Source organism: Corvus hawaiiensis, chromosome 8, assembly GCF_020740725.1.
Source record: "Corvus hawaiiensis isolate bCorHaw1 chromosome 8, bCorHaw1.pri.cur, whole genome shotgun sequence".
Lineage (NCBI taxonomy): Eukaryota > Metazoa > Chordata > Aves > Passeriformes > Corvidae > Corvus > Corvus hawaiiensis.
The window spans coordinates 11963601-11983808 of NC_063220.1; the positions used below are offsets into that span (position 1 = coordinate 11963601).

The 20208-nt window shown below is 44.0% G+C and overlaps 1 protein-coding gene across 4 annotated transcripts in view; it reads left to right on the forward strand.

The window, feature by feature from the left end:
- LOC125329259 overlaps positions 1 to 20208 on the forward strand; it is a 98538-nt gene that overhangs the window by 43805 nt on the left and 34525 nt on the right. For 3 of the 4 annotated variants that reach the window (XR_007205112.1, XR_007205113.1, XM_048310947.1), the window contains exon 4: positions 2755 to 2985. The exons of the other annotated variant lie outside the window; for it this stretch is intronic. The gene's annotated coding sequence lies outside the window, so the exon portion shown is untranslated. Of the gene's footprint in view, positions 1 to 2754; positions 2986 to 20208 lie in introns of those variants that run through there. 4 annotated transcript variants of the gene reach the window in all.

A 20208-nucleotide genomic window follows, 5' to 3' on the forward strand; every position in this document is an offset into this window, starting at 1 on the left:
CTGTTCTATGATCATGAATTAATTTCTATGTGTTCAAACTTTAGAAGCACATATATACTTTGCTTGAAATGTTATATTTAGACCTAATCATAAGCTTCAGAGTTCAAAAAAGCTGCTTTGGGAAGAAATGCATAAACTGACTTGGGAGCTATAAGCATCACTACCCACCCTTGTTAGCTGCCATGGTGTATGGAATTAGGTATTTTCTCAAAGAGAATGTCACATATAAAGTCACCCATTAAGGGCAATAGAGAGAGGCTTCAGCAAAACTCCCATTCCCTTTTCGTTGATAACCACGGAGTGCCCTTTCCAAACTGATTTCAGCAGCAGGAGACATCTAAAGGCTGAGTAACATACTGCAAGCAAACAAGTATTACTATTCAACAGCCCATTTCTTGAACAGAGTGCAATGAGTCTGCTTCAGATTGTTAGACCCAGAGTTACATTACTAAACATAGTGAGGTTTTCAGGCACTCAGAACAATCAATACACCTTTCAATACACCTTTTGATAGGGAAATTCCCAATTTGGGGAGTTAGTTGAAAGAAATCTGATTTCAGCTCCTAAGTCTGATTCTATTTGTTTCATTCCAACTTTTGTCAAATCTAGAAATATTGATGTGTGTAGAGGGAAACTATTTTTAAAGATTCAGTAATTATGAAAATAGGAGAAGCTCATAGAGGCATCTGATTGATGACATTTCTGAAGAACTGTAAACATCCATGGAGACTCATCACAAAATGGTGAGATTATCTAGCACAGTTTAAACTGCAAAGAAAGGAGATTAAAATGAATACCTTTTTGTTGTTGTTTTTTTTGGTTTTTTTATCCAGCAGTCAAGGACAGTCACTGCAGCTCAGCTGATGTGCTGTAGCTCAGCACAGTGACCTGAATGAGGCTCCATTCCTTGCCATCATCACAAGGGGTGCAAGCCAGGATGTTGGAGCAACCCTTGTATCATCAGCATTGTATCAGCACCAGGCAGCTGAAAATCTAGCCTCAATCCTACAAATCTGGACCCAAAAATCCAGTCCTATAAACATCCTGAGGCTGATAATTTCCAAGGGTAGAACAACTGCCAGGTACTTCAGCAGCAGCTTCTGTTCCACATCCCTCAGACTGTGCAAATACAACCCACATGAAATAACAGAGGGTACAACCACCACTCATCTCCAAACTATATAGATAATACCAGTGGTTCGTAAGATAGCAAATCCTGGGGCCAGGCATCCTGTGAAGTGCTGTCTCTCAATTCTGACAGTCCTCATGCCATTTAACCCAGTAACCAACTTTTCACTAAAGTGAGCAATGTACACAGTGCTCTTCCCTGCAAGAAGAAAGGGAAGGTGAATAGCATCCCTCTGCTCCTCTGGCTTTTGCTGCTAGCTAATTATTCATTTGCAATTTATCAGCTAATTATACATGTGCCTTGGCATTTGAAGACTTAGGGGCATACTTTATTTAATGGCTAGTAATTACACAGGCTTCCTCTGATCCCTGTGCTCTAACAGGAAGGCTTTTCTGTTTTGCCCTTGTGCTGTCAGATCTAGAGGTTAAAGACCCCAGGACAGATGGTTATCCTGTTGCACACAGAAGCAGGCTTATACTTCATGTGAGGATACAGGGTTCCCCAATAATTATCTGTTACGGAAACAAATTATTTCCTTTAGAGCTCGATGCTGATCTGTCTGTTCCCGTGTAGGTGAAAAATTACCAAGGTGCAAAAGGCAATATGAAGACCAATCCACTGCTATTTTTCCCCTGGGAACAGTCCAATATATAGGCCTTGCTCCTCAGCTCCACATCTACACAACCCATTGCTGCAGCTGTCTGCCTTGGTATGCAGCACCACCAGGATGTCCCTGTGAGACAGGGCCTGAGCCTCAAAATATGTCGATGTGGAAAAGACAAACAGATACGGCAGGATGCAAAGAATTCTTTGACACTTGGCACAGATGGTTGAATAGCACAGCTAGAGGGAGTGAGACTTAGGCAGGAATGCTGACAGAGATGGGAAATATTGACAGCAGTTACAGTTGTGGAGAACATGCTTTGTATTTGTTGCCATCGGTGCTTGTGAAAGAAACCGGTGTTTGTGAGGATTACGCTCACATAATTGCCTAAGAGACTTAACTGTGGGTCATTTCATCATGAGAATGCTCAGAAAAGATGAGGCGGATTAGCAAGTGGCATGGTGGCAGCACACATGAATTAGGGTTCCTTACATTCCCAAATGGATACCATTGTCCTGGAAGTTTTAAAGCCCTGCTGCTCCTTCCTCTAACCTAAGGCCACTTTATGTGTGAATAAGGGCATTCACATGAGCTTTGGAGGCTAATTTATTCCATTTTAGTTATTAACCTGTACCTCACATGAGTTTTTCTTCTCTAGGCAAACTGTGTCCCAGCCATTTTTTACTAAAGAACCTTTAAAGTTTCCAGGCTCCAGACAAAAGAGAAAGGTATTTACATATGCCTTCAACAAGAGCAGACTTCAGAGACTGTGATATCCAGATCAAACACTTGCATCTCTAGCCCCTGTCCAGAGTTAGGCTTCTGAACACCCCTGATTTTGGCAATGGATTAACTCTAGAGCAGAGCAGTAACTTGAACCTACCACTCCTATCCCAGCTCAGCTGGTAGTCAAATCATTTGTCCATCTGTGATCTGCACTAGCTGAATCAATCAACTCACATGAAAGGCAAATGATCTCTTAAGCTTCTTATAATGGAATAATTTCTCTTTCTCGCTTTAGGCACACAACTTCTTGGCAAGACTGAGGCAGCATCTGATATAATGAGTTAATACTCCCAGCCTAAGGATTTGGAAAAAAAAAAAAAAGAAAAAGAAAAAAGGGGCTTTCAAAAGTAATGGGATCAAGCTAATAGGTCCAGTGATGGTGGATAGCACTTATGGATAGATCAAATATTGCAGAGGTTTGTAAGTCCAATAAAAAATATTGCTTTGCATCTGTTGATGCCATGAAGATTTTTTGCCTTTTTCTTTTATACCCCTGTTATACCTTTTTACAACTTCTGTATTCTTAGTGCTTTTTGCCTACATTCTTGGACTTGTCTGTCAAGCTAAGAGACTAAACATTTTAGAAGCTTTGTAGCTAGGGATCAGTGTGCCCGAGACCCCAAGGTCCTCTCCAGAACACATTCTGTAACCTGAGATAGAACCAGGGGAAGGCTCCTTGGGGAGGGGGGCTCACTCCAGCCTCTCACTGGGGAATCTTTGATAGATATGCTAATTAGTAAAACCTATAATGTTATACCCAATGTTGGGGGGAGACACACACACTGGAGTGGGGTACATCTCGATGCACATGACCTGGACGTGTGCACCTAAGGGTCCTTAAAATAAATACCAAGGTAAAATCCCTTTTCCCTTCTAACCATGTATGACTCTGGATTTTAAGACCAGGAAAAGGCATCACTGTACTGTTTCTTAATTTAACTGTGCATCAGTACTACTGAAAATGCTTGTCCCCTTTCACATCCACATTTACCTGTTCCTGCTATTAAATCAGTGGCACCCATGTCACCTGAGACCAGCCAAGCTTGCAAATACACCTTCTCTGGGAAAGGGAATGACTATTTTAACAGAAAGCCAAGAGAGGCCAGACTGCAGATCCTGTGAGGGATAGACAAATGAGAATTAATGCGGTCTCTTGATTCCCAGGTAACTGGGAAGGTAACTCTGGCCAGGTAACTCTGCTCTGAAGAAACAGGATCATTTAGGTTGGAAAAGACCTTTAAGATCAAATCCAACTGTAAAACTAACACTGTCAAGTCCAGCACCAAACCACATTCCTAAGCACTACATCTTCATCTCTTCCAAATACCTCAAACTGGTGAACCATTTTCCTGGGCAGCCTCTTCCAGTGCTCCATACCCTTTCTGTGAAGAAATTTTTCCTAATATCCAATCTAAACTTCACCTGTGCAACATAAGGCCACTTCTTCTCATCCTATTATTTTTAAGTAGTATCAGAGGAGAGCCCTGAAATGACACAGTAAATACATTCTCTGATAAAGCCTGTTAAGGAGAGGGGCAGACAGCATTTAAAGCAAAGCTATAATACACCAGCTTTAGTTTACCAGCTTTTGTATTGGATCCCAATAATGAGCAGCGATGTTTCACAGTAGCTCAAAGCCCATTGTGAAGGAAAAACCAATTTCTGGCTGCGATTATAAAGGTTCCTATTCTGATTTTACTTACTTGGTCTCTAACTTCAGAATTTTTGCCTACTTCAAATGATGCTATAAGAAATAAGAACACAGAAAAAAAAAAAAAAGGGAAGCTATAAATGCACATATTTGGGGGAATAACAACAGAAAAAGGGAATGGGTGCTGCACTTCACGGCAGAAATGCTTGCTTGAAACTCAGAAACAGAAGAAATTTTAGGTCCTATTCCAGATGTCTTGTTCGAGAAAAAGTGGGAAGAAGAGAATTATCCAGAGAGAAGCACACGGATGAGTCTTTTCTGGGTAAATAGCAGAAATACCGCATTTTCTGGAGGATATTGGTTACTGAAAACAGCACAGTATGAAACAGAGAGTCTAAGTTCTTTGTGATGGTGACAAGTCTTTGTTTAAAAGCTGAGATAAACTATAGTAAGTAGTGGGAATTTAGATTTGATTTCAATAAGGAGAAACTGTTAAGGACTGGAAGGTGGAAAGCAATGCAGATGAAAGTGATCATAAGACAGCAGAGGAAGGGAAAGGAGAATGAGGAGAATGAGGACATAATGTGGACTTAAAAAAAAAAAAACATCAGACTTGAACACATTCAGAACTGTGAGGGATGGTCTCTTGGGAAGATAATCTAAGGTAGGGAGGAATGCAGGGGATATGGTAGTGCTGAAAGGGACTGTAAAAAAGCACAATAGCAGCCTATCCTGGTACAGAGCAAAGCTAGTGAACATAGCTTGAAACCAATATGGTTACATTAGGAGCACTTTAAAGGCTGAACAATCAAAAAACACCTGTATAGAAGGTGGGAACAAGGACAAGCAACTCAAAAGTATAAAGGACTAGCGTAAGCATGCAGGGATAAATCAGGAAGGCTAAGGCACAAGTTGAATTACAACTAACAAGGACATAAAGGCAACAAAGGAGGTTCTATAAATACATTAAAAGAAGAGAGGAAAGAAAAGCATAAGCCCATCAGTTAATGAAGATGAACAAATCTGATGATGCTGAGAGTGCAATGTTATCTCTGCGACAGCCTGCAGAAAAACAGGTTGGTTGTGACCCAACGCTTAACACAATCATAATAAGAAGAAAGCTGGACAGAATAGGGAACAAGTTGCAAACTGCTTAAACAAGTTAGGGCTTGCTAGCCCTTGCTAGCTAATACTGTATATTAAAATATAGTAAATTCAGGTGTGAATTTACCCCTGTGACTCAGCACCAACCACCAGTGCTACACGTCTGTATCTGTGGAATAAGTGGGCAGATGTATTGTTCCAGAAGCTTGTTGGTGTCTGACCTTGGCAAGGAGGTGGGGATGACAACACATCCAGAATATTTCTGGAGATAAGAAAAAGTACATATTCACAAAGGCAAATTTCAGCATTCTTAAGACTTTTTTTTGCCAATTCCTTGAATCTGTTCATCTGAGAAGTGTGAAAAGGGCCCCACAGTTACCAGTTCAGTGCAATTGGGTAACGCCAGCTTTGCTTTGCCATTTTCCATGGAGGCTGGCCTTCAAAAAAATATAGAAATAGTCCCTATAGTCAGAAACACAGCCCCTTAGTGTTATCGGATGTGTTATCCAGCAGTTTCTGCTGCTAAGTCAGGGTATGGACAACCTCATGCACTCCAAGATGTTGTAGCCTCTCTCCTGGCAGGCCAGGATGTGTCCCTGCCTACCATCCTCCATATGGCACAGACCAGATGAAGTGTGTGCTCTCAGGACTCCGAGTTTTAACTGTCCTCTATTAATAACACAGATTCTTCTTTCTACAACACAAAGTGACTCCACAGCATTTTCTGGTAAGGGAAATTATAGCTTGGCATCTGTTCTTTTCACTGCCAGAACCAGATTGCTCATCTTATTATATCTTACAAAATTGCTCAAGACCTGCAAGGAGAAAATGGATTTTCAATATGGCCTTTTTTTGTTTTAATAGGCACACTTAAGATCACAAAAAGCACCATGCCACTTCCAAACACACCACAGCACTTTTTCAGGGACAGACATGATAAGGGTATTAGGAAATAAAACTGAGAAGCTTCAAAACATAACATCCCAACACTGATACCAGGATCATCTGCTTGATTAAAAAGCTCTGTGCAGTGCTTGTCCCATTTCAGCTCAGCTGGGAGCAAGTCTACCACTTAACCCTGGGTGGTGACTGAGCACAGCAGAGAACATCTCATGACACAAAAAAAAAAGGACATTTTGTAGCTATTCCCTTCTCCTGCAACCTGTTAATTTACAGGTGAACGAAACTCCCAAAACTGGGATTTCTAACTGAGACACAAAAGAACTTTTAAGAACATGACACAATGGCACAGGTTCAAAAGAGGAAGCACCCTGGCAGTTAGGATTTATATTCCTATTCACTATCACCCATGTTAGGGAATAGAAGGACCACACAGCCAAGAAGAGCTGTGTGTCTGCATTTAACTGTGCTCTCTGCTGAATAGAGGTTACATTAAATCAATATAGAAGATAATTCTTGACTTTTATCCTGCTGCCACACCTTGCCATCATGATAAAGTTGACAACCCCCTGCTGGGTTACACATGGCCTTCCTAAGCCTCACATGAATCAACAACAGAAATAAAACTCTAAGAGATAAGGATCTGTGGCAAACAGCATACCCTTGCAGGTAATGTGCCTTCTACAAAATCTTCACAGAACTAGTGAATGTCTCCATTCCAAGAAGTTATTTGAATTTCTTTATAGGGCATTCCAGCTGTTGTGTTGGTCAAATGGCAGCCAGAGAACAGGGAATATTAATAAATAGCCATTATCCATATGGTACTCACACCATGTGCTTGTATCTCATGTACTATTGCCCCTGCACCACAAGCCTACACAGCTTGAAGACTCAGCCCACAGCTGGCTGTGTCCCAGAAGCATTTCCAAGAGGCAGCACCCACACACAGACCCAGAAACAGTAGAAAGCTCAGAATAGAGTCCAGCTCCAGCATAAAAGATCCGCCTTTGGCTGCTGCTGAGAACAGCTAAACACAAAAGCCAGGAAAAGAAAAATGATCTGATTTTCAAGTCAAACTGTCCCCCCTCTCTTATGCTCACAGTTCTGATTTAGCCTCTTTACATCTCCTCTACCTCATCCCTGCTCAGTCAGACCTTAGCAGAATCCAGAAGGGAAACCCGCAAACATGGTACAACCTTCCAAAAGAAAATATGAACTCTAAATTTGCCATATTCACATTATTGGGGAAATGATTGCTATAAATTTGCCTAGAGTGACTTTCTGTCACCTCCCTGGATTCCCAGTTCAGCAGGTACTTTCAGCCCAGGGACATCCACGACTAATAATGCTGCATCCTGGTTGTTGGTCAGCAGCTGAGCACAGGGAGTTTTTCCCCCCTCTTCTTGAGCATCACTGAAGCAGCACACAGGATGCTTCCCCTTCCAGAAGGAGTAGCTGGAACCACCCCAGCAAAGCAGAGGGGTCAGGGTGAGAAGCACTGTACCCTGGGGAGATGCAATCTCTATTCCACAGGCACACTGTGCAGCTCAGCCAGGTAATGTAGCTGTGCTGGCTTGACACATAAATCAGGCATTAGCATTTTCATTCTCTGTCCGCAGGGCACACAAAACGAACCAGCATGGTGCACAACTCACTTCAGTTCAGTAGCAGAGCTGCTATTCCAAGGGCATTCATTAAGTGCAAGGGGCCAAAGGAAGCAGACACACAGCACAGTGGCCATTCCCCTTCAAGTGACTCCAGTCCTTTTTTTTTTCAGAAGACACTTATTCTTCTAATCTTCTGGCATTTGATATTAACAGATCACTCCTTCACCAGCTTCATCTCCCTCCAGCACATCTTCACTACCTACAAACTTCACTACTGCTTCTCTCAAAGGACTCCAAGATCTGCACTAGTCTTCACGTGTGCAATCACATCCCTTCTCATACACGCAGAAATCCCGTGCTGCACTGAGAAAGCTAAGCATACAGTCTGCAGAAGTCTCCTTTCAGCATAAGGTTTGTGCTCTTTATACCAATGATTTTAAGATTAGCCTGAACTGGTTCCACTCCACTGCCATTTCCTTCTGGTATTTTGCAATTGGGTAATACCGAACAGCACCAAATAATGTAAACACCGAAATAATGAAAGATAAAACATAAGGGGGTTATGGGAGCTGCAGCTTCAAGTGGCATTTGCCAATGTTGTTTTGGCCAATTTAAAAGCAGTAAATGAAGTCTGCATGCCAAGGAACAGACACCTGTAAGCAGTTTGAGAAAAGAAGCCATTGAAAATAAGATAAGAGAAACACTAGGACTGAGCTGAGTTCAGGAACATAAAACATCCTGGGACCAATTCCAACTAAGGCTCAGTCTGTGCAACCCCACCCCAGGTTAGAGGGACTGATGATGCTCACAGCTGACCTGAAGACTCTGAAAAGAAATCATGAAATCCAGAGATCACCTCTGTCAAATGAGGAAGTGTTCACTGAATGTCCTGAGAACTCCACCATTTAAACCTCAAAAAAAAAAGAAAAAAAAAATACCACCACCTACAGTCATTAAAACTGTTTTAAAAAGTCAAATTTTGATTGCAGAAACGTAATGTGGAAACAGCCTGTGAATCTGAATTATGGTGAGTCATGCATATTTTATTTCCCTCTTCAAATGTAAATGAATGCCTAATGCATTTAAAGTTTCATTTATTGCCAGGTTGTTTAACCAGCAGATGTACAAAGGGAAAGAGATGACAAGGAAGCTAGAGCGAGACAGTTCTCCCAGTACGTGAAATCCTGAGCATAGCAGCACAGTAGATGTAGCCATGGTCCACATATCCTAAGTGGTACAGAAAAAGACAAAAAAGTGGTACAGAAAAAGAGTGGTACAGGAAAGTCAAGGAGAATGGGAAGAAAAAAATTGTATCTTCATTGTTACTGGGATGAAATGAGATAGGTGGAAGCCCCAGCTGTGTATCTTGCTGTGCTTACCCCCATCCACCTTGATGTTCTCTCAATGAACCGGCAGGTTCTGGTCTCTCGAGTATCTTGAGCATCCTGAAGTTTCCTCCAGTGCACAGGAGGTAATTTCCAGGAACCAAGAATACCAAAATACAGCCATCATGCCCTCCCTCTTTCCCTGATCACGCATCTGATTTCCGTGTGGGACATTTGGGAAGTTAGGCAGCACAGGAAACTTGGAAGGTGGAAAACACATGGGGAAGGGAAAAGGATGTTTTTAAAGCTTCCCATCTGGTTTGCCTCACCAGGTAGTCCAGACCCATGAGACCTGGTGCAAAAACCATCTGTCTGCCTACCTGTGCCCTGGAGGACCCCCAAGGAACCTGCAGAGAGGGCAAGATGGAACACAACAGCCTACAGATGTAGAAGAGACAGTGAATTGCCATGGTTTGAAAGAATAGCCAGGTCTCAGAAAAACATCCTATCCAAGAGACAGAAACCACTCAAGGCCTTATAGGCAAAGCAAAAAGCAAGTTTTAGTTTGGTAGCTTCTGAGCTCCACACCCATTCTATCTCCTACAGCACCAAAGCTTTATCATGGCCAAGAGGTCTGGAAAATGACAAAATCCTTGAAAGTAAATGAATATTTCCAGTAACATATTCCTTTCACCTAGTTTATTCCTAATGACTAGAAGCTGCTGCTCACAGAACAGTAGGCATGAGAGATGGAAGGAAACCAAAGGACCAATTAGGTCATTAATCCATCAAGTTGACAGAAGATTAGTTCCTAGAGCATATTTCTTACTATTTTGTCCAGTTAAATTAAAAAAAAAACCAGCAGTGGAGAGTTTATCCATCCCCTTGAGGAAATTACCCACAGCTTGTTAAATCTCTCTCTTCAGGAGAATTTCTATTCTTTCCAGCTTACAGTTTCCCTTTTTCTTAATTTTATGTTGCTGCTCTTAGAAACCTTTTGTAGGCCATCCCCCAGCACACATTCAGCAAGTGCACGTGTTCTTCCTTATCCTCTAGCCACATAAAATATATTGAGACATTTCATCCTTTTCAAATGCATTTTCTTTCAGCCCTTTAAATTCAGGAAAAAGTGGTACCTTCTTTTGGGATTTTTTTCCCCCCTGAACTTCCCTTCCACCTGTCTTTATGTTCTGCTGTCCCACTAGATTTGACAACTCAGACTGCTACATTGATCTGCTGAAAGTAGTAAGACAAAAAGACACAGATGATTATGGAATAATATCAAATGCACCAAAGTCATTCCAGAGGGGAAATATAACACAGACTTTTTTTTTCTTTCATGAGACAACAGGATGGAAGATTGGCTGGCTGTTCACTCCTGTCTCAGTAAGAGGTGCTCTTCAAATGCACCTTTACCTTCCTAGCAGAAGGATCATGCCAACCTCTGGTAAAGTAGTAAAGAGTAAAAAGGCAAGCATGAACACAAAAAACACTCCCAGATGAGCACATTCCATATTGATACCATTACTACATCCAGCCATGACAGAGGTTTGGATCTCAAAGCACCGCTCCTCCCTCTAGGTCAAGTCTCAACCTCCCCATGTGCTGAAATGGAGAGCAGCTGCAGTAATTGGCTGTGGGACAGGTGACTGTAGCCCAGGTCGAGGCTGCCCCTTGCTAGATGCCAAAAATCTCAGCTGAAGACTGGCTACACACTGGAGAAATCAGAAGGGACAGAATCCCTTCTAGTGTGAGGGCTGGAAATCATAGAGAGAGATCACACACCACAGAGCCCCAAAATGGACCAACCGTTCTAACAAGATGTTTTTGATTAAGTAGGAAATAAGGATTAATTTCTTAGTGCAGCATCTAACCGAGTTGCCGCCTGTAATTACAGGCAGAGGAGTGCCACAGACAGCACAGCCTCTGGGTATCCCCAGGCAGAGATTCCCAAGGGAGCCTGTTCTTCTCAAGGCAATTGTCTATGGACTTGCCCAAGTAGAAATACTGAAAAACACACAACACAGTAGTCCAACCCCGCTGAAACATGAAGCTTGTGCAGATTTCTATCTGACAGCCAGGACAGCACAGCCACGTGGGCCGTTCCTTGCAGCTCCACTGACTTTAAGAGGGAGCGACATTCACCAGCCAGAGCACATCTGGGCAAGGATGAGCTCTTGTCTCTGTCTGTCTGCTGCAGGCCACTTTGTTCAACTGGAGGGGAAAGAAAATAGATGTTTTCATGGGACTGCAGAGCCACAGACTACCAGGAGAATCCAGAGGTAGTTCAGCTTCAGGTAGAGTCAGAGCTCTCTACAGATAAACAACATTCCCTGCTCCTAGTTTAGAACAGGAGTTAAGGATCACAAGCAACAGAAAACTGCTCCTGACAACACCGTCTCCTCCTCACACGGATGGAAGAGATCTCATTAATGCATTTTTACTCCACACCATCATAATCTCTCTTGACTTTCAATGGCTTTGAGCTACAACCACACACCTTGAAGAGTCTGATAAACTCATCTTTAAACTGATTATTGAAATATCCAAGCTGTTCATGCAACAACTGCCAGCTGAAGCTGCACTCTCTTCACTGCTTAATCTTCACTTACAGTGTCAGAATTCATTTGTTCTTTCCCACTGCACTCCTTATACCCAATTGTGCATTCCCAAACCCTCGCACATACCCCTCTTCCCACCTCCAGTGAGCACACTGCTTACAGGATTTCTGGAAACAGCTCATTTAAGGGAGAGCTTATTTGTTTCAAGCAATGAACAAAAAAGAAAAAGCAAAAGGAAAAACTCAATTACACTTTAGTTGAGGACAAAACTAGAGCATCTCTGATAACTTTATGTGCAGCAGCAGAACTTCATATTTAATTCTTCTCCACTTCCTCTTCTGAATTCCGAAGCAATATTAAGTAGCATCAGCTCTCCACACTGCCAGAAGCAATTGCATTTAGAAGTAAGATGTCCCAACATAGGTTTAAGAAGAAGCTATAAACATCAAGATGCAGCTACCACACCCAGCAAGGGGAATGGACTTCCTTCACCACCCTGCCACCACCTACGGCTTCAAGCAACCCATGGACTTACCTGAGCCTTAAGGCCTCATCTGAGTGAGAAATCCCCACACCTCTGCCACAACAGACAAATCCTTCCTCTAAGTTGCCTCCAGCTCCTTTTGTTCTCCTCCAGACCAAGAGACAGAGGGAAGAGGAACTCAGCTCTCAGTCCAGAAGCATCCTCCACATTGCTAACCTCTTGCTCCTCCTCCCCATTGCAAATTTGAAGGTTCTTTTCCTTTGCAGCTGTTCCCACTCTCTCCTGAGGGCCACAGAAGCAAGGGCAGACAGCTGCAGCTTTCTGCAGAAAAGGTCACTTGCTGACTGCTTTCCAGCTGAGGGACAATGTCCATCCCCCTGAGGAAGGCAGATATCATCTCCTCTGCGTGACATTTGCACAGTGCTTTGGAACACAGCTATGTAAATGTACAGCAATCAAATCCTGCAAACCCATCCGAAGCCAAGAAGGCAAAACCAGTTGACGACATTCAAGTATCTAGGTCTCTGTACTTAACAATCAGAAATTAAGTACAGGGCCTGTAAGCAAGGCCGGATTTACTCAGGTCTACAGCCAGCACTTCACCACAGTTTTGCTGAGAAGCAAAATTCTCTCCAAAGAGAACAAAATTCAAACCATTTGAAGAGATCATCTGACACTGCATTTGTCATTGCCATGGCCAGAAAATTATCCAGCCCATTGAACAGCATGTACAGTCTTTGCAGGTGGGTCAGAGAAAGCCTGAGGCACAGATCAGCAGGTACAGCAGAGGTCAAACAGCCCCATGGTGTGGGGCACTGAAGCCAGCAGAAGCTGTGAACACATGGATTTGAGGACACCACTTGGCAAAGTGGCATTTTCTACTTCTCTTCCACTGAAGCCATGGGAACACTAACACTGCAACACTCCCCCACCTTCCCCAGCCCAATTAAGTCCCAGATAAAAGATCTGGCCGTGGTGATTGACCCAATTCCCCGACGCAATGCAATCAGATGTTTAGAAACACCACAAGTCCTAAATTCCAACTATTGTGTCTTATGTTTTTGCCTCACAGATCAAAAGGCTTTTTGCACATTTTCTGTTATGCAACACGATCCACTGACCTAAGACATTTGCCTTTCTTAATAAAATACGCTGCAACAATACCCTGAAAGTCCCAGGTAAAAAGTGCTGGCACTCCACCGGGCAATGGATGTGAAATACTCCAGTGCTTTTGTCCAGGGCTTTCCATGCAGCTCCCTGTTTAATGAGTCCATCACCAGGTTTAATGACCTGCCAGAGCTTTAGAAACACTCTTCCCTCCTCATCAATGATTCACAAGCAGTCTTAAAGCTGTGCACAGATTAAAGAGGCTGCTGCTCTCCCACCTCGCTTCAACCCAAAGTGGTTTTAAATATTTCATCTCACCACAGAACTCTTCTGTACACATCCCAAAGGTGCTCTGAGAAGCTCTCACCGGGAGTTCAGCATTACCTGGCAGAGGGCCTGCTGGCACCACAAGAAAGCTGTTGCTGCCAGGCATGCCCATATCCTATATTTACTTTCTTTAATGAGTCCTGCATGACCCCAGGTGCCAAGAGTAGGGATAGGATTTTCTAAGGTAGTTGATGCTTTTTATGGAAAAACAGATGGAAGGTCTGATTGCAGGTACAGAACAAAGGAGTACCTGATCTGTAATTACCAGGGTCAGCAGGAGTTCTCCTTTGACTTCAAGGGAAATGGAGTCATGACCCTCTCTTCTCAGCTCTGAGGGGATTTAGAGGGTATCAGCAAATGCAGAAACATAGGCTGGATCTTGCACTTCCCAGGTGAGCATGTCAAGGATTAGCAGTCTAATAGGATACCCAGAACACCCTGTAGCTCTTACTGTGAAGCAACCCTGATGCTAGAAGTCTCATGTTCCAGGCTGCCACAGAGACTTCCCTCCCTCCCTCCCTGCACAAAGCAAGACTCTGCCCTGTGATGCAGTCCTCATGAACACATTTTTGGTCCCAGGGAAAGGAGAGCAAAGTAGCACAGGGAAGAGGGGGAAAAGACCTTGAGCCACTGCCCAGCTTTGCCACCAATGGCAGGATTTTGCTGCTACCACCCTGAGCCACCACTTTGCCTTCTCCCAGGTGTGAATGATACCAGCAGATCTCACGTTCTAAGCCTCTGCCAGACTGGTGGTCCACAGCTAACAGTCACAGTCTCCACATGCCTGTGGTCATCCATGACACCAGAAAGACTCCTCAGAAGATTACTCTGGGGCCTTCTGGAGAATTCCTGACCTTTGGATTTTCATTTAAATCAACTTAAACCTTCAGAACCTCCATGGCACAGAAGAGTCTGTGCCCCACAGAGAGGCCCCACAGAAAAAGCTCCCTTTGCAGCATCTGTCCATGGTCAGGAATGCAGTTGAGGGACCAGATGATCCCTCTACACTGCCAGGGACAGTACAGCAGGCAATACTTGGTCACATCATGTCTTTGGCCTCATTTCTTCTCTCACCCCGTAATGGGAAATGTGGAAAAAAATCCTTCAAGAGATGAAGGGAGTCACATCAGTCCACAGCAGATATGGCCAAATCATGAAAAATGTTGTTTGTCGGCACACTCAGAAAATGAAGCCTTGCTTTCTCTTGTGTAATTCAGCCTTTCCTGTATGAGGAAAGAGTGATGACTTCTGCAGGCCTGGAAAGGGTAGACCTGACTGAGAGAGAATACAAAGATCCTTTTACTTACTGCAAAACCAAACAAAAGTGACCAATAAAGCACTGCAGAAAACAAGCAGGTAAGTACTTGCGTTTTATCTTCAGTCAATACCTTTTCAGCATGGCTGATCTCTGAAATCTGATTTCATGTAGTTCTGCAAACCCATACCCCCTGGGAAGCTGGCATTGCTCTTGCTGAGCATTAGCTCTCACTTCATTTGTCCACACAATCTCTATACAGCTGTCATCTTGACATCCAAGCAAGCTTAAACAAAACCATAATCTCTCCATAAAGCACACCTCTCTTCTCAAATAGCTGTTGCTCTCAGGTGTCCCTTTCCATGAAATCCATCACCAAACCACTTTGCCTTCCTCAGTGAAGGGAGGAGATTTAGAGAAGAGAGCTCTGTAGTACATCACAGGCTCAATTTACTGTGGCTCATTGCCTCTTGCTTGACCACTCTAATCCTTCCTGGAGGTGAGAGGGCCATGACATGGGTTCTTGGCCAGAGTCACTGCAGCAGCCATGGAAAGATTCATTGTACATCCTCACTGTACAACAAAGCCACCAAGGAAAGAATGTGGCAAGAGAGAGTGTTCAGTCAAAGGGCTGTGTGATGAACAACTGGACCCTGAGGTGGATGAAGGAATCAGATGAAAAGGCAAGGAAATATCCACTGCCATAATGTCAATTCACTCCCTTCTTCTTTCAAATCTCTTCTTGTCTGGTGACTCAGGACTTCGATGAAAAGGAACCGACCAATGCAGTTCAACCTGCACCCAGGAAACAATGTGGTTCCCCATTACCCTCTGTCTGCTCCAGCTGTCTTATTCTGACCAGCACAGGGTGAATGCCCACAGTTCTGCACAACCCATCCAGAAATCCTTGCAGTTAACCACAGCACCAAAGCATTACACCAAAGGGAAAGATGCAGGTGCTGGGCTGTTTCCAAACTGCCCTCCCCTCGGCTGTCTCCAGTGCAGCTCAGCCAGAGAGCAACACCCCAACCCGTCCGATGGGCTCCTCACTGGAGTAATGGTGCCACAAAGCCTGGGCACCACACTAAGCCACCAGTGCCACCAAAGTGGCATCAAAGTGCTACCAAAAACCCTACGCACTCAGGAAGTTTCAATCATATGGAAATCAAGCTTTATCAAATCCCAATCATCTCCATCCCCAGCAGAAGCAGGGTGACCTTAAAGAAGTTTTATCAGGTTTGAACTTATCCCAGGTTATATAAAATTGCTGCAGTAGCCTCCAAGATGTGAAACATGGGTATGAGAGTGCAATTATGTTAGAGTTGATTGCTTTGAGGAGTTAAGGTTAGTGGAACCATCGCAGGTGTGAATCATTGCAGTTCCACTGGAGGGAACAGTTACATTATTTACTCCGGATGAAAACTCTTTCACTAAGCTGAACAGAACAGGAAAAGGGCTATAAATAGAATCAGACTTATAAAACAGTGAACCACAGTTTTCTGTCCTTAAAATAAGTCTCTCTCCAACACTAGATTTCAAAACTGGGACCATGTCAGGTGAAAGGCAAGGCCCTCCATTTGCTGACTTACACACACACAAAAGGATACAAGCTGATGAGACCTGTCAGATATAACTCATTTGCCACATCAGGAAGCAGAGATCATAGATGGACAGGCCCAGCTCCCCCTCAGTCACCTGAGAATATAATTTAAACATCTTCTCCAGATGCAAAGCCAGCCCCAAGGATTGCAGCACAGGTGTTGGGTTTTGGAGACTGAGGTTCCATGCTTGCTTCTACCACAGCTACTCCTCAGCAAAGCCTTTAAGTTGGGTCTGAACCAGTCAGCCTTTAGGACTACCTTGCACTTATACCAATGAGTATCTATGCATAAAACATTCTCATCTGAGGACCAGGGACTGGTGCCCATGGCACTGGGTTCTTCTCTCCTGGAGACCCCCTCTCATCTTCTTGCTCTTCCTCTCTTCATTGAATCACTGGAAACTCCCTGAGGTCTCTGCCACAGGGAACCAGGATCAAGAACAGACCTGCAGCACCTTATTTCTGATGCCCAGCTCTGCCATATCCTGCTTCCTCCCACAGCCCAGGTGCAGAAAACTTCTGAGAGCTCTGTTTTCTGAGCAAGCAGCATGCTGCAGGTGGCTTGGTGCACTGCAAGGTGTTGGATAGACCTGGCAACACCAGCAGTCAAAGGTGATCTCTCACACTAAATCTTTGGGATGTAGGGCTGGGGTAACAGACAAACTTTTGAGCACTGTAACCCTTGCCACCTCACTTCATCCAAAAAAGGCTCAGACTATTCCAGTCATCTGATGAAGAACTACAAAATGAGGATCAGCACTTTGACTTTACAGAGCTCTGTAATGCCAGAAATTTACACTGACCTTGGGGGCCCCACAACATTGAACCATGCAATGCACAGCTCCCCACCAGCCTCCATCCCCTGCAACAGGGCCAGACTTTGCACACTGGAGCATTAAATCAGCAATCCTCTGCTTCTCTGACATCACCATGGGACTCTGCTGCTCAGGTTTCCTTGACACAGGAGTTTGATTCACAGTAGCAGGCTTTTCAGCTATGGCTGTGAAGCTGATCTACATATTAATATAATAACCCTTTACAATTCAGTAAGATGAGAAGTGGAAAAATACGAGAAAGAAAAGATGAAGCCCTCTGCAGATGTTGTCCTCACATATGGTCTCCCATATGGTTATATTTCACTGCTGCTCGGTTTTGTAAGATCTCTCTCTTCAGAGGGTAACCCCAGCCCCTTCCACACTGTAATCAAGAGACTGATTAGGACACAGGGAACACTGCCGGCCACTTTGTCATTGCTAGTAGAAGTGCTGAACAGCCACTGCTAAATTACAGCTATCAATCTCCCAGGCTGTACATGGATCCATTAATTATTTCTTTCATTCCCCACAGAGACAGATGCTTCCTGTTTTCTTGACATAAACTGTGTGGATCACTTGCCCATCTGGCTGCTCTGTGTTGCTATAATGGTAGTTTTCCCTCAGATGTCATGTTACAATTCTTAACAGCCTCCACAGGGAGACAATATTATCACTTAGCATTTCTAAAGGATATGTCTCTAATCCTCCGAAATTTGTTAATTCACCCTGGAATTACTGGATTATGTTATGATGTACTATTAGCCCAGATATACAGGGTGTGCGTAAGGCTGGGAAACTGGTACCAGTGACATGGCTTGCCAAAGATCATAGTGATGACCAGTGACAAAGTAGACACATGAGCAAAAATCTGAAAGTTTGCTTTCACACCAGTACATAAAGATAAGAAAAAATGAGAGACAGCATTCCATGACCTGCTTGCTTAGGGAAAGCAGAGTCCCCATGCACAACGTGTGGCTGCAGCTACAGTTGGGCCCAAGGATGATGATGCTTCTTTACAATCATGCAGGACACCAGAGGCATCTTGGCAGGGGAGAAGAGCAGCACCACAGGGTGAAGCCACAGTCACACTGGCAGGGCCACCAGCAGCAGCGTGCCAGATTCCACAAGATCTGACCAGTCCCCTGCACACACAGAAAGCTCCAGGGTTTCTGCAAGGAGAGGAAGCCCCTTAACATGAATTTCATCAACAAAACTGGAGCTCTCTCTGGCTAGCAGATATAGAAAGGAGCTGGCTTGGGGGGTTTCCATTTCAAGTTCACACCTGGCCCAAAATCTCTGAGGGGAAGATGGCCAAAGATGTGATATTAGAGCAATTCTACAAATGATCTCTGCCAAGCATCAGTTTCTCCAGGCAAAGAGGAACGGGTAGTTTTGATAGCAGTTCCTTTTTCATGACTCACTTTCATGTCATTATACCAATAAGATCCTGTCTCTCCAGGGTGTTTTTCTCTAGTGATTAAAGTTGTGAGCCTTCGACCTTGTGCCTGATCAACACTACACAACACATAATATAACCAAGTAGAAACTTGCTGCCTTTCATCCCTTATGGCTTAATAAACTTGCCAGCCGACCTATTGCAACAGAATAATGAAGCTAAGCAATTGCATTCAGCTCAGTAAATCTAGGAGCAGTGCCTGTTAAAAATAAATAAAATTAGATTAAAAAAACTCCAACAACTAATTGCGGAAATGTGGAGTGTTATGAAGAGATCCCATCAGTTCAGTCAGAGTTCACAAACCTCTCACTCTGCTGTCTCAGCTGCTGAAAGGAGGAGCGGTGTGAGAAAAGATGGGTAGGGACTTGCATAAATCTAGAAGAGGAGGAAGAGGAGATGTCAGGACATATCCACACACAGTGTGTGCCTTAGGGATCTGCTGCAGGAACTGGCATTTGGCACGAGATGCTCAGGAAGGGCAGGAATGGTGCTCAGAAGCAGGTGCTTTGGCACAGTATTGTGGAGAAGGCAGCCCAGCACCTGGTTCCTGAAATTTCAAATTTGGTGACATTTCAGCCAGTTGACATCAATAACCTGCAGTTTATGTTGTATTAGTGCTGCAGTTGGGCATTTTCTGGCATGAAGCACAAGACAGATCCTCTTCCAAGGCAAGGCACATGGGCAGAACATAACAGTAAGGCACAGGGTAAGCACTGCATGTGCAGGGACTCCTGACACTCCTCTACTGAGCAGTCACACGAGGGCTACTCAGGTCCAGGTGCTCAATCTGGAGGTGCTGAAGGTATGGCCCTTTTCCAACACTGCCTGTGTATGGAGCCTGTGGTAACCACATTTCCACCTGTGTGTGCAGTTTGGGTCTGACAGACAGGCCCACACAAGATCTCACCTGCAAGATCACACACGGACATCTGTGAGGGCTCATGACACTGCCCCTTAATATGCTGGGCAGCCTGAGACCATTGCATGACTAAAAGCCACAGAAATTTATTCAACCCCCAGCAGGTGGTAGGAGAAAGCAAGAATCATGGCCTTTTCCATATCCAATTCCCTCCAACAACGAGATCCTTAGGGGAAAATGCCCAAATCACCCTAGGATTACCAACAAGTACCATGAATCTCTTCTGCCTCTATGGCTCCCCAGATCTCCAGGATCCAGGGCCATAACAAACTTCCAGTGGTTGCCACCACTACCCCAAAGTACTTTCTCCAGCTACCAAGTCACTTGTAACTGGATCTAGACCCATGTCTGACTTCCTGGGAGAAATTTCTTCTGCAGGTGTAAGCTGCTGCCCTGCCTTTCCACCAAGAAAGGCAATACATGTCCCAAACAGACAGAAAACAAGAAAAGGGAGCTCCAGCTCCACAGTGCACTTCACAGTAAGTGCCACAATTTATAGCACATAAATACTGTACATATACTGCTGCGTTTTGCAGACATTATAATCTCAAAGGGTAGGTAGGAGGTGGGAAAACAGC